Source organism: Acomys minous (genome assembly GCF_964271855.1).
Source record: "Acomys minous genome assembly, chromosome: 7".
In the NCBI taxonomy this organism is placed as follows: domain Eukaryota; kingdom Metazoa; phylum Chordata; class Mammalia; order Rodentia; family Muridae; genus Acomys; species Acomys minous.
Window position 1 is genome coordinate 103060906 of NC_140488.1, and position 14325 is coordinate 103075230.

At 44.6% G+C, this 14325-nt stretch overlaps 1 long non-coding RNA gene across 2 annotated transcripts in view; it reads left to right on the forward strand.

Moving 5' to 3' along the window:
- The window catches only part of LOC311602236, a 57008-nt gene that overhangs the window by 1441 nt on the left and 41242 nt on the right, over positions 1-14325 (forward strand). The window contains exon 1 of one of the 2 annotated variants that reach the window (XR_014780709.1): positions 664-720. The exons of the other annotated variant lie outside the window; for it this stretch is intronic. This is a non-coding gene — a long non-coding RNA (uncharacterized lncRNA). Of the gene's footprint in view, positions 1-663; positions 721-14325 lie in introns of those variants that run through there. 2 annotated transcript variants of the gene reach the window in all.

A 14325-nucleotide genomic window follows, 5' to 3' on the forward strand; every position in this document is an offset into this window, starting at 1 on the left:
TCTATGTTAAGTATTTTCCCATCTACTTTCCTGTCAAGGAAGACTAATCTCGAGGTTGTTCATAGTCAGTATACCTATATAGATTTCCACTACTTCATCAAAGGATCTAGCACCAGACTCACAACTCACAATCTTTACCTTTTGTTTTGTTTTGTTTTGTTTTGTTTTTGGATTTTCAAGACAGGGTTTCTCTGTGTAGTCTTGGCTGTCCTGGACTCACTTTGTAGACCAGGCTAGCCTCAAACTCACAGCGATCTGCCTGCCTCTGCCTCCTGAGTGCTGGGATTAAAGGCGGGCGCCACCACTCCCCCCCCCCAACCTTTACTTTTTAACCAACTCCCCCCCTCGTGTGTGTGTGTGTGTGTGTGTGTGTGTGTGTGTGTGTGTGCGTATAACGAAAGTTTTGGTGTCTTGTTTTAAGCCCAGGTGTGGGGTATGGGGCTGATTCAGATTGTCAACAGCAGTAAACTGCCTCATGCTAGCTCTGAAAGGAATTCTTTGCCAGATGCACATAGTTTAATTCTGAAGACTCTGGAGAAGGAGTAAGTTGCAGAACCAAGAGTGGGGGTGGGGGGCTCTAAGAAAGAAGAATGCTGCTGCTCCCCAGTGCTGCTCCTGGCTCCTGGTTGCTGCTGGATGCAGTTTGGCAAGAAGCTACAGATACCCTGAAACGAAGATTGGACTTGCCCCAAGGAACCCAAGGACTCTTATGAGCAGGAGGTAACAAAGGAAAACTATACTCCCAGCACTCGGGAGTCAGAGGCAGGCAGATCTCTGGGAGTTCAAGGCCAGCCACGTCTACAGAGTGAGTCCAGGACAGCCAGGGCTGTACACAGAGAAATGGCTGGACAAAACCAAACCAAACACAAACAAACAAACAAAAAGCAAAGGAAAACTATGCCCCTCTCTCCCCACTAACTTACTTTCTCTCCTACCTGGTGTTGGGGTGTTGGAAGGGATTGGGGAGAAGGGAGGAAGAGGCATAAGAAACCCCAATACAGTAAAATAGATTATAAAAAGGTGCCAATGGGGGGAGGGGAGGTGTGTGGACGTCAAAGGCAGCTGTAGGAATTGGTTCTCTCCTTCCATCATGTGGCTCTGGGAGTTAAACACAGATCAGGCTTGGTGGCAGCACCTTTACCTACTGAGCTATCCTACCAGTCCCAGACTCCCAACCCAAAAGTTTATGTGAAGAGTTTCCATTACTGTGACCCTAGCATTCTGGAGGCAGAGGCAGCATAACTATAGCAAGTTTGAGGCCATGCTGGTCAACATAGCCAATTCCAGGCTAGCCAGGAGTAGGCTACATGGTGAGACCTTGTCTCAAAAAGAAAGAGTCCCAGTTCTGGTACTGGGATTGCATTCTAAAAGAAAAGGGGGAAAAGGTAGCATTCTTCACTGGCCTGATATACTTACTTAAAGTACAGTGGCCTCTTTCATTTTTGCATTTTTTTAATTAATTTATTTTCTCATATATTACATCCTAACTGAAGTTTCCCCATTTCTCCTCCCTCCACCTCCACGTTCTCTGTGCTCCCCCCCTTCACTTCCTCCCTCCTCCAGTTCTCTTCAGTAAAGGGCAGGCCTCCCAGGGATATCAGCCGCACATGCCATAACAAGTTGCAGAAAGACTAGGCACCTCCCCTCATATTAAGGCTCAATGAGTCAGCCCAGTAGGAGGACAAAGGTCCCAAAAGAAGGCAAAAATTTCAGAAACAGCCTTTACTACCTTTGTTAGGAGTCCCACAAAAACACACCAAGCTGCACAACTATATGGACAGAGGGCCTTGGATGAGTGTAGCTGAACGTCATTAGACATTTCATTGACTATTTTTTACCGGTCGTGTTTGGTTCTTATCCTAGGTCTCTGGGCCACCCAGACTCTGGGTCCTAGCCCTCCAGGCAGTGTCAGAGGTGAGCTTTGTCTCATGGTGTGAGCCTCAAGCTAGACCAGTCATTGGTTGGACATTCCCACAATTTCTCCACCACCTTTACCCCAGCACACCTTGTGTAAGCAGGACACATTGTAAGTCAGAGGTTTTGTGGCTGGGCTGCTGTCCCAGGCTCTCCACTGGAGGTCTTTCCTGGTTGTAGGAGATGGCTGGCTCAGGCTCTGTATCCCCCATTACTAGGAATATTAGCTAGAGTCACCCTAGGTTTCTACCTTGCCCCTGAATTGCTCCCCCAATTTCAGTTGTCTCTTCCAGTACTCTCTCCCCCCATCCTCTCCCCACCTGATCCTTCCTGTTCCCATCCCCTAGTCCACCTGAAATAACTATTCTATTTCCTCTTCCCAGGGAGATCCATGCACCCCCCCCATGAGACCTCCTTGCTGTTTAGCCTCTATAGGTCTATGGATTGTAACATGGTTATCCTTTACTTTAAGACTAATAACCACTTATAAGTAAGTATATATGATTTGTGTCTTCCTGGGTCTGGGTTATCTCACTCAGGATGATCTTTTCTAGTTCCATCCATTTGCTTGCAATTTTCAAGATTTCCTTGTTTTTAATAACTGAGTAGTAGTCCATTGTGTAAATGTACCACAATTTCTTTATCCATTCTTCGGTTGAGGGACATCTAGGTTGTTTCCAGATTCTGGCTATTACAAATAAGGCTGCTAGCCAGGCATGCTGGCGCACGCCTTTAATCCCAGCACTTGGGAGGCAGAGGCAGGCAGATCTCTGTGAGTTTGAGGCCAGCCTGGTCTACAAAGTGAGTCCAGGACAGCCAAGGCTACACAGAGAAACCATGTCTCAGGAAAAAAATAAAATAAGGCTGCTATAAACATAGTTGAGCAAGTGTCTTTTGTGGGCGGTAGGATAGAGCATCTTTTGATTATATGCCCAGGAGTGGTATAGCTGGGTCTTGAGGTAGGACTAGTCCCAATTTTATGAGAAAGCACCAGATTGATTTCCAAAGTGGTTGTACAAGTTTGTACTCCCACCAGCAGTGGAGGAGTGTTCCCCGTGCTCTTCATCCTTGCCAGCATGAGCTGTCTCTTGTGGTTTTGATCTTAGCTATTCTGACAGATGTAAGATGGAATCTCAGAGTCGATTTAATTTGCATTTCCCTGATGGCTAAGGATGTTGAACATTTCTTCAAGTGCTTCTTGGCCATTTGAGTTTTCTCTTTTGTAAATTCTGTTTAGATCTGTATCTCATTTTTTTTTTTTTTTAAAAACTGGATTATTTGGTTTGGTGCTGTCTAACTTCTTCAGTTCCTTATACATTTTGGAAATTAGCCCTCTGTCAGATGTAGAGTTGGTGAAAATATTCCCATTCTGTGGGATTTTCCTCCGTAATTTACCTGTTCCTACATGGCTGTTTTTTCTTTTCATATAGAATTAAACTAAAAGGCCCCTTTCTGACCACTTAAACTATAGCTGCATCACCACTATACTATTGAATATTTGAATTCTCTGCATCATATTTAGAGATCTATCTATTTCCTTTAGAAAGGAAGGTGGTGTTTTGTTTTTGAGACAGGGTCTCTCACTCTGTAGTTCAGGCTGTCCTCCAAATCACTACATAGGCCAGGCTGGCCTAAAATTTGCAATAATCGTCAATCCTCCTACATCAGACTTCTGAGTACTGTGATGACAGGTATGAGCCACCATACCCAGCTTTAAAATTTTCTTGGGCTAGAGCTGGGTGTGGTGGCACATGCCTTTAATCCCAGCACTCGGGAGGCAGAAGCAGACGGACGTGTATGAGTTCAAAGCCAGCCTGGTCCACAAAGCTAGTCCAGGACAACCAAGGCTACACAGAGAAACCCTGTTTCAAAAAACCAAACAACAACAACAACAAAAACCACCCAATTACTTAAGCTGGGCATTGGTAGTGCACACCTTTAATCCCAGAAGACAGAGGCAAAGGCAAGTGGATCTGTGAGTTCAAGGCCAGCCTCATAGATCAAGTTTCAGGATAGCCAAGGCTACACAGAGAAACCCTGTCTCAGAAAACAAAACAAAAAATTTAATTAGTTAATTAATTAATTTGTACAGGTATGTGTGTTTGTTTACATGAATTTATATACACCACATTCATGCAGGAATCCTCAGAGGGCCAGAAGAAGGAATCAGATCCTCTGGAAGCAGAGGCAGTGGTGTTTGTGAGGCATCATGTGGGTGCTGGGATCTCTGGGTACTCTGTAGGAACAGTAAGTACTCTTAGCCACTGAACCATCCCTCCAGCACCAACCTTCCCTCCCCTCCCCTCCTCCCTCCCCCCTTTTTAAATTTTACACTGTGTAGCCTATGTAGCCTAAGCTAGCTTCCAAATCACTATGCAGCTCAGGATGACATTGAACTCCTGACCTCCCACCTCCATCTCCCAAAGTGGTGCACACCACACCCTGAGGGAAAGCACATTCTACATGATCTAACTCTCTCTCTCTCTCTCTCTCTCTCTCTCTCTCTCTCTCTCTCTCTCTCTCTTTCTCTTGGTTTTTTGAGACAAGGTCTCTCTGTGTAGCCTTGGCTGTCCTGGACTCACTTTGTAGACCAGGCTGGCCTCGAACACACAGAGATCCACCTGCCTCTGCCTCCCGAGTGCTGGGACTACAGGCGTGCGCCACCACAGCCGGCGATCTGACTCTTTATACTCCATTTGTTCTATAACCCATAGCTTCTAAGGCAGGCCGAGGGCATGGTAGTTAAACAGTAGAGCATCTAATGTAGGAGGACAAAACCTCTAAGATGGAAAGTATGAAATTTACACCGTGTGAAAGAAGAAATAAGACTTTGGTCAGGTTTTTGTCACCCAATAAGTTTGAGCTCTAAAATATGGCAAGCAATCTAGGTTCAGAACTTCAGGCACTGTAAAACTATTCCCAAAGGCTTGTAGAGCTTCATCCTCTGTCCGCTCATCCAACTGGGCCTGTTTGTACAATACATCTCCTTCTGGAAGGCAAGTCTCGGGATCTGTTCATTTACCTATTAATAAGCCAGTGCCAAGAACATAGCTTGCCATGTGTGAACCCAATGTGAGAGTTGTTAAAATAAAGACGGATTAATTTTGTCAACTCTGAGTAATGAATAAATAAATGAACATGGGAGGCTTATTGCCTAGTAATAAGTATCACACAAGATTTTTGTCAGAAGATTCCATAACCGGAAACAAAAAATACCAATAGCTGGGAACAATGGTGCACAACTGTAGTCCCAGCCACTCAGAAATCTAAGGGAGGAAGATTGAAAGTTCAAGGCCATCCTTGGCTACATGATGGGTTGGAAGCCAACTTGCACTACATGAGCCACCACCCCCCAATAAAAAACTATGTACAGGAAAAAATAGAAAGAGCTGGAGAGATGGCTCAGAGGTTAAGAGCACTGACTGCTCTTCCAAAGGTCATGAGTTCAATTCCTAGCAACCACATGGTGGCTCACAGCCATCCATAATGAGATTTGTATACATAATAAATAAATAAATCTTTAAAGAAAAAATAGAAAAGCCTCAAAGAGCTCTTAGCCTGTATCGAGAGTTATATAGAGTTTATTACTGTTTTTCTTCAGAGCAGTGTTTCTTAGTTCTCTCTACACTGTGAGCACCTCTGGCAGCCTGACAAAGTCTAGAGAACCCCTTCTCAGAAGAAAATGTATGCATTCTATAAGACAAATAGGAAATCAATAAGACTAAAATACAATGACGAAAATAGCAAAACCCCCACATCTTCAAAGTAGTAATGAATGTACTTCTTTATTAGTACATGAAATAAAGAGCATGGGCTGGGGATGTAGATCCTCCTCAGTCTCCACATGGCTACACACACACACACACACACACACACACACACACACACACACACACAGCCATACCTCTCACACACACAAATTTTAAAATCTGGTTTTTAAATCACCACCCGGTGCTAGAGCACTTCCTAGCATGCACAATGCCCTGTATTTAATGATTCCTAGCATGCCAAGGGGAGCAAAATCTATCAACAGCGCTAGCACTAGCAATTACCACACTTTTAAATTGATAATATGATTTTGAGAAGAGAGATGCATATATGGCCTTTTCACCCTGATCTTGCCTGATCTCATCTGATCATGGATGCTAAGCAGGGTCAAGCCTGGTTAGTGCTTGGATGAGAGAAGAGAGATGCAATACCATATCATGCTCCAAACATCTGGTTCCTGAGATGGGGAGATAGCGCAGTAGGTTAGAATATTTGCTATGCAAGCATTAGGACCTATGCTTGGATACCTAGAATCCACATAAAAACTCAGGTATACCCACATGTGCTTGTAACTTCAGCACTAGCAGGGTGTGGGAGTACTAGAGACAAGAGGATTGCTGGAACTTGCTGGCTGCCAGCCTAGAACCAAAATGGCAAGCTCTGGGTTCAAAGCTCTGGGTTCCTTTTCTCAAAGGAATAAAGTGGAAAGTGATAGAGGAGACTCTGGTCCTTCTCTGGTCTCCACATGGGTATACCCTACACACACACACACACAGAGAGAGAGAGAGAGAGAGAGAGAGAGAGAGAGAGAGAGAGAGAGAGAGAGAGAGAGAGAGAGAGAGAGAGAGAGAGAGAGAGAGAGAGAGAGAGAGAGAGAGAGAGAGAGAGAGAGGCATACCTCACACATTCAATTTTAAAAATCTGATTTTCTTTTTTTTTTTTTTTTTGCTTTTTTAAAAAAGATGTATTTATTATGTATACAATGTTTTGCCTGCATGCACACTTGCCAGAACAGGTCACATTATAGATGGCTGTGAGCCACCATATGGTTTCTGGGAATTGAACTCAGGACCTCTGGCTCTTAACCTCTGAGCCACCTCTCCAGCCCCTAAATCTGATTTTCTCTCTTTCCTTCTTCCTGTCTTTTTACAGAGTTTCACTATACAGCCTTGGAACTCACTTTGTAGACTAGGCAGGATTCAAACTCAAGAAACCCACTTGCCTCTGCCTCCAGAATGTTGTGATTAGAGGTGTGAGCCACCATGTCTGGCTAAAATTTAATTTCTATTGGTGACAAAGCCACAAGAACTAATACCACTGTAGTCATTCATACAAGCTAGAAACATGATCCACATCTATTAGTGAAAGTGAAAATAAATAGGAAAGGTTTTTTCGACACAAGTACACAGGCTCCTTGGATTTTCTCTACTGACTCCAGTGGACTGATGCTTAAGCTCTATGTCTAGAGAAAATGGAAACCACTAAGTCAGTGCTGCTGCTTCTTATTTCCAAAGCAGTCTCAAGGCATGCCATCCATTCCTTGGGGATCAGAGAAGAGAGATCCTGTTTGTAGAAGCTCACTCTCCCCATTGGGTTTTATGACCAGCCCTTCTACTTTCTTGAAGATTTGTACCATTAATCATTCTCCTCTTTATTGTATGTCTCTGTCTATCTGTCTGTCTGTCTCTGTCTGTCTGCCTGCCTGCCTTCCTGTCTCTCTCTCTCTCTCTCTCTCTCTCTCTCTCTCTCTCTCTCTCTCTCTCTCTCTCTCTCTCTCATTAGAAAACAGGGATGAAAAAGGCCAATGGCTACATGGCAAGAACAACAGTACAACTTTTATTTTTTAATCCAGCATTATGTCACAACCCTCAGGGTGTATTAGCCCTACCAGGAGACAGAGAAAAACTGATAGTCCTCACCTCTGGGAGACAAAAATCACAACAAAATAACCTAGTTAACCCTTCTGAGCGCCTGCAGTCACCTCTGCAAAACACAAAACAGAGTTGTACTAGCTTTGTCTGCTGCTGAGGTGACACTGGCAAAGAGAACAGATCCCCATGTGATGAATGCGGGGAGCATCTAAATGTGGCCTGTAATTTCCAAATGAGATGAGGCACAATTGGAATGACTAGCTTGAACTCTGCAGGAGTGAGGAGACGTGAGAACACCTCTGATGAGCTCTGAGAGGATGTGTGCTTAGGATATAGGCTGGCAGAGTGTTTATCGGTGAATAAATGGGAGTGGAGGTTGAATGAGCCTGCCTGATGCTTTCCTAGGGTCACAATGACTTGACTGTTGCCCAGATCAATGGCTGCTTTGCTTTTCCCTTTGGTGCTGGGGATGGACCCCAGGGGTCTTGTACATACTGAGCACCAGTTCTATCTGGGAGCTACACTCCAAACACTGAAGGCCATTTACCAGCCATTGTGTAATCAGAGCCTTCTCACTGCATTTGACATGGTTGGACAGTCTCTCCTCATAGAAAACCCCATCTGCTTTCTGTGATGCCTCCCTCTCTTGGTTCTTTAAATTTCTCTCACTTTCTTCTTGGGACTTCGCCCTAGGGCGGCTGCTGCTGCTTCTTCTTCTTCTTCTTCTTCTTCTTCTTCTTCTTCTTCTTCTTCTTCTTCTTCTTCTTCTTCTTCCTCCTCCTCCTCCTCCTCCTCCTCCTCCTCCTCCTCCTCCTCCTCTTCCTCCTCCTCCTCTTCTTTCTGCTCTTTGAGGATCTCATCTACCTTTTGGTTTTAAATGCTTCCCCAGTGCTCCACCTTCAGCCTACTGTCTCCACCGAACTGCAGGATCATATAGCCAACTATTTCCTGCCCCCACATAGCAAATGCCCCTTAGTGCCTCCTACACTTTGTCCTAAAGTGAACTCAGACATTGCCCCCTAAACCTTCTTTGTCTCTGTTGGTAGCAATACCATCTTCCCAGACAATCGAGCCAGCCCTAGGATTCAGGCTCTCTTCACCTCATTTAATCAATTGCCATTTAATCAAGTCCCACTGACTTAATTCCAAAGTGCTTCGTTTGGTTTTTTGTTTTGTTTTGTTTTGATAGTGCTGGGGATTGAACCTAGGGCCTCTTGCATACTAGACAAGTGCTCTGCCACTGTGCTACTTCCCAAGCCCCAAATGTATCTTGGATTTGGTGCACTTTTTCCCCCAACACAGGGTCTCTCTGTGGCCTCGAACTCACAGAGATCTGCCTGCCTCTGCCTCCCGAGTGCTGGGATTAAAGGCATGCGCCACCATGCCTGGCTTTGGCACGCTTCTTATATCCTACTCTCCTATTCTCATTATCCAAAAGCTCTTGCCCATTCTATCTCAACTGGTCTGACTTCACTGTTGTCTCTGTAAAAAGATGCTTCAGGAACCGAGCCAACAAAAGCCTGTTCCTAAAATCCAACTTTTAAATACCTCTCTTTAGTACCTTCTTCAATCTCCCCATCATGTATCCCTGGCTGACCTGGAGCCCCCTCCCCCAATTTTAAGGCTCTCCATAGTTTAATGGATGTGGACTAACTTCAGCCAGTATGACATTGTGCTTTTTAGTAACAATGCACAACTTTGTAGCCCCTACCGTTACTAATGGAGACTCCCAAATTGTACTTGGGGAGATGGAGCACTCAGTCAATGGAGTGACTAGACGTAGTCCTTCAAATAATTGGACCACAATCCTTTGTGTCATATAGTTTTTATTAGCAATAGAACATCATTTTTGCGTGCTTTTCTGATTAGCAAGCTTTACCTTTTAGCATATGTGGCTACAGACCTCTAGCAGAAAATTTATTTTTCCCAATTTTGATTTTTCTAATTAAACTTTATTTTATTTTATATGTATAGTTTTCTGCCTGCATGTATGTCCGTATACAACATGCGTGCAGTGCCAGCAGAGTCCAGAGGAAGATGCTGGATCTCCTAGGGCTGAATTTACAAATGGTTGTGAGCCACCATGTGGGGGCTAGGAATCAAATATGGGTCCTCTGGAATAGCAACCAGTGCTCTTAATCATCAGGCCATCTCTCCAGCCCCTTTGGTTGATTTTTAAGAACCAGCAAGACTGTTTACAAAAGCAGAAACAAAGTCAAGGCAGTTATTAAGCTGCTGTTCACTTCTCTATTTCTCGAGGCCCCTTGGATATGGTTCTTGGCATAAAGAGCAAGTAAAATTCCAAGAGACCATGTCAAATATATTATCCTCAGTCAAGGCTCCATTCCTGTTTAACTCTTTGCTACCATTTCACTTTCCTTTACCTTTTTCAGGCTATAATAGAACTTTAACCCACTTTTCCTTCTGTAACATTAACAGGTAAACATAAGGTGCAAATCTGTGTGTACCTTGTATTTTTCTTTTTTTGTTAATCTTTTTAAAATGTAGTTTATTAATTTATTCATATTATATCTCAATTGTTATCCCATCCCTTGTATCCTCCCATTCTTCCCTCCCTCCCATTTTCCCCTTACTCTCCTCCCCTATGACTGACTGAGGGGGACTTCCTCCCCCTGTATATGCTCATAGGGTATCAAGTCTCTTCTTGGTAGCCTGCTATCCTTCCTCTGAGTGCCACCAGGCCTCCCCATCCAGGGGACATAGTCAAATATGGGGCACCAGAGTATGTGTGAAAGTCAGTCCCCACTCTCTACTCAACTGTGAAGAATGTCCTGTCCATTGGGTAGATCTGGGTAGGGGTTCGAAGTTTACTGCATGTATTGTCCATGGTATATACTCACTTATATCTGGACACCAGCCCAAGGAGCATGTCCCAAGAAAGTCTTTGCTTACCAGGAAAGTGGGACAGAGGGGAAGACTTCCTATTGGGACTCTAGGTGAGGGAATCAAGGGAGAATGGGGAAATAGAAGGACCCAGAAGGTCCTAGAAGCCTACAAGTAGATCATTATGACGGACAGATCTGGGCCCAGGGGTCCTGCTCAAATTATGGCACCAGCTTTGTATTTTTCTTATTGCTAAATCTAATGATTCTCTTCCACAAATGACTCCCAGGATAGGGAGATACCTACAGCTCTGCATGCCTGCTGCTGAGCCAGCACCTGCCCTCTTAAAAGGTTGGCTATCTAGTCTGACCTCTGTATCCTTCTTAAGCAACAATATATGGTTCAGTGCCCTAGAGAATAGCATTGTTTGCCCAGTGAGTAGGTACATATGAATGAGACTGCAATAAGCCTGCATCTTGGTTGGGTGGTGGTGGCGCACGCCTTTAATCCCAGAGCTCAGGAGGAAGAGGCAGGCGGATCACTGTGAGTTCGAGGCCAGCCTGGTCTACAAAATGAGTCCAGGACAGCCAAGACTACACAGAGAAACTTGTCTCAAAAAATAAAATAAATTAAATTAAATAAATAAAAAACAAGCCCGCATTTTCTGGTGGACTCAGTAAATCTCCCAATCAGTATTCAGGATAAATTCTACCTACAGTCCCCCTTTCCTTCACAGCTGTGGAAGAATGAGTTCATGCTTTACATCTCCAACCAGGTAGGCAGTCTGGAAAGCTGGAGTCATCTGCAGTTAGTGAAGCCGTTATAGGACCAGTTAGGTTTTTATTTATTTATTTATTTTCTGTTTTGATTTTTTTTTAGAGCAACAAGGAGTGGGAGGGTGACAAGCATATCCTGGACATAAGGAGATAAAACCAGCAAGGGAGACAGTGGGGGAAGAAGAGACAGGGATATGGTGATCCCAGAGGAAAGCAAGGGGAGGCAGGTAGGAAGAAAAGCAAGAAAGGAGAAAGCAGCTGGCACCAGTACAAGGAGTGACAGATGCTTCAAACAGGAGGCGGAAGCTAGTGGGAGGGAGGCTATGGCTCTCAGCGCAAAGCCGTTCTACCTCTAGACAGCCTTAGCAGAGGTGAGGCAAAATGAGCTGCTCCCCCAGCCTGCAGTCACAGGCGGCATTGAGGCTTGTCCTTCTCTGTCTCCTTCCCCCCCTGCCCCCCCCACCCCGCCACCAGTTCTCCAGCTCAGAGGAGGTAGTTGCTCGCACAGCTCCAGTAGCCCCAAATAGAGAGGATAAGGGAGAGAAGGTGGTCATGGCTTCCACTTGGTAGAATTAGGAAAGACTCAGGACAAAATAAAAGACTATGGGAAGATCAGTCTGCCTGGGAGGGGTTACAATTGTCCCTGAAATCCCTGCTCTTGTGATTTGAACAACACTCAGAAGTGGGTGGGGGGGACCTTGAAGAAGGATGCAAAGGCGCCCATTATCTCTGTAAAAGATCTGTTTATTATCATGTGTGCCATGATGGGGGCCATGCATACTGTGGCATAAGTGTAAAAGTCAGAAGACAATGTTTATACAGCTGGCTCGCTCTTCACCCTGGGGCTCTGGGAACTGAACTCTAGTGATAAGTGCCTTTAACCACTGGGCCATCTCAGCAGCTCTTCAGCCTTTCTCCTTAGTGTAGACTATAGGTAGGATTTATTACAAGGTAAGGTGTGACAATCTCAAGGATTAGAGTGGACAGGGGCCAAACAGACCATTGCAGAGGAAGACACATTCTCAAAGGGTAGGAGGGAACAACTTCCAGAGGCACCATGGTCCTGACATTCATTTTTAGGCAGGCTTTACACTGCATTTCCAAGGTTTCTAAAACAGCTTCCCTAAGGAGTGCTTTCCTGCTCAAGTGATTGACAGACCTATTTGGATTAATTTACAGAAGGAACAATGGTATCTCTCTGTTTATTTTTTTTCCACTAGGAAACCACGGCTAAATACTGATTTTATGACTTTCTAGACAGTTTAGAATGTCATGTCACCACACAATGTGAAATATGACTCAGATTCTATTCTTTTTAAAACTACACTTATTTATTTGTGTGTGCACATCATGCACACATGCATGGGAGTACGGTCCTTTGGAACAGCAAGCAGTGCTCTTAACCACTGAGCCATCTCTCCAGCCCCTGTTATTAGCTTTTAATTCTTTGTATGTATGTGGTGTGTGTATACACGTATATGTGCGAATGCTAGTGCTTACAGAGGAGCCAGAAATGTCAAATCCCCCTAAAGTTGGAATTACAGGCAGTTGAAAGCTAACTGATGTGGGGGCTGGGAACTCAAATCTTCTACAAGAGCAGTATGCTCTCTTTAACTGCTTAACCATCTCTGCAGCCCCTAGAATCCTGTTCTTTTTGACCAGTAATCAGTCCTGAACTTTCAGTTCCTAGTTTTTCTTTTGGGGGGGGGGCGTTGTTTGTTTGTTTTGTTTTTTCTTTTGGTTTTTTGAGACAGGGTCTCTTTGTATTAGCTTTGGCTATCCTGGACTTGCTTTGTACACCAGGCTGGCCTCGAACTCACAGAGATCTGCCTGCCTCTGTCTCCTGAATGCTGAGATTAAAGGCTTGTGCCACCACGCCCAGCCCTGTTTGCTTCTTAAGGCAGACTCTTACTTAGTCCTGGCTAGCCTAGGGCTCACTAGGTAGACAGGGTTAGTCTCACATACATATAGTTCTGCCTGCTTCTGCCTCCCAAATTCAGGGATCAAAGGTGAGTATCACCAAGCCCAGCCTGATGTTTTAGTGTGTGAGTATAAAAAACTGGAGACAGGAGCAGCAAGATGGCTCGGGTAAAGCTGCATATTGCCAAGCCTGACCACCTGAGTTTGCTCCCTAGGACCTACATGGTGGGAGAAGAGAACCATCTCCCACTAGTTGTCCCCTGATTTCTACATGCATGGTGTTGCATGTGTGCACGCACACACACAAAGTCAAATTAAAAAAAGAAAGAACTCGCCAGGGGATGGTGGCTCACACCTTTAATCCCAGCACCCGGGAGGCAGAGGCAGACAGATCACTGTGAGTTCAAGGCCAGCCTGTTCTACAAAGCGAGTTCAGGACAGCCAAGGCTACACAGAGAAACCCTGTCTCAAAAAATCAAAAAACAAACAAACAAAACAAAAAAGGAAAGAAAGAAAAGAAAAAAGAAAAGGAAGAACTCAGAAACAAAAGACCGTGTAGAATCAAGCCTGGCTTTTTAACGAGGGAGAAACAGACAGACCACTTTTATTTATCGCCTTGTTGAGACAGTTGTCTAAGGTCACCTGTGTGGCGACTTTTCCAAAGGTTTTCAGTTTGTGGTTGTTTCCTATGAAGACTCTCCATTCCAAGGTGATGATTACAGCTGGCTTCGATAGCATGATAACGGTAAAACAGATCCAATCACGACCAGGTGGAGACATACAGGATTGTCACTGGAATTTTTATTTGGTCTCTTCTTGGTTCCCTGGTCCATGTGAGCACCATAGGGGGAAAAAATCGTATGTGGTACACAGAGTGTAGAGTGGAAGATAATAGAGTTTATTATGAGGTAAAGTGAGGTCCTCTTAAGGATAAGATTGGGCAATGACAAAAGAGACGATTGTGTACAGAGACACTCTGCAGGAAGGAGAAAGAATAGAACAACGGTCCAACCTACATTAAACATTGTTAAGATGTTATTTATGTGTATGCATCTATATGAACATATGCCATGTATGTGAGAGTGCTTGGTGGGGTGGCCAGAAGATAGAGTCAGATCCCCTCAATCTGGAGCTTTGGGTAGCTATGAACTGCCCAGTGTGGGTGCTAGCAACCAAAGTGGCCTCTGGAAGAGCAGCAAGCGCTCATAACTGCTAAGCTGCCTTGCCAGCCC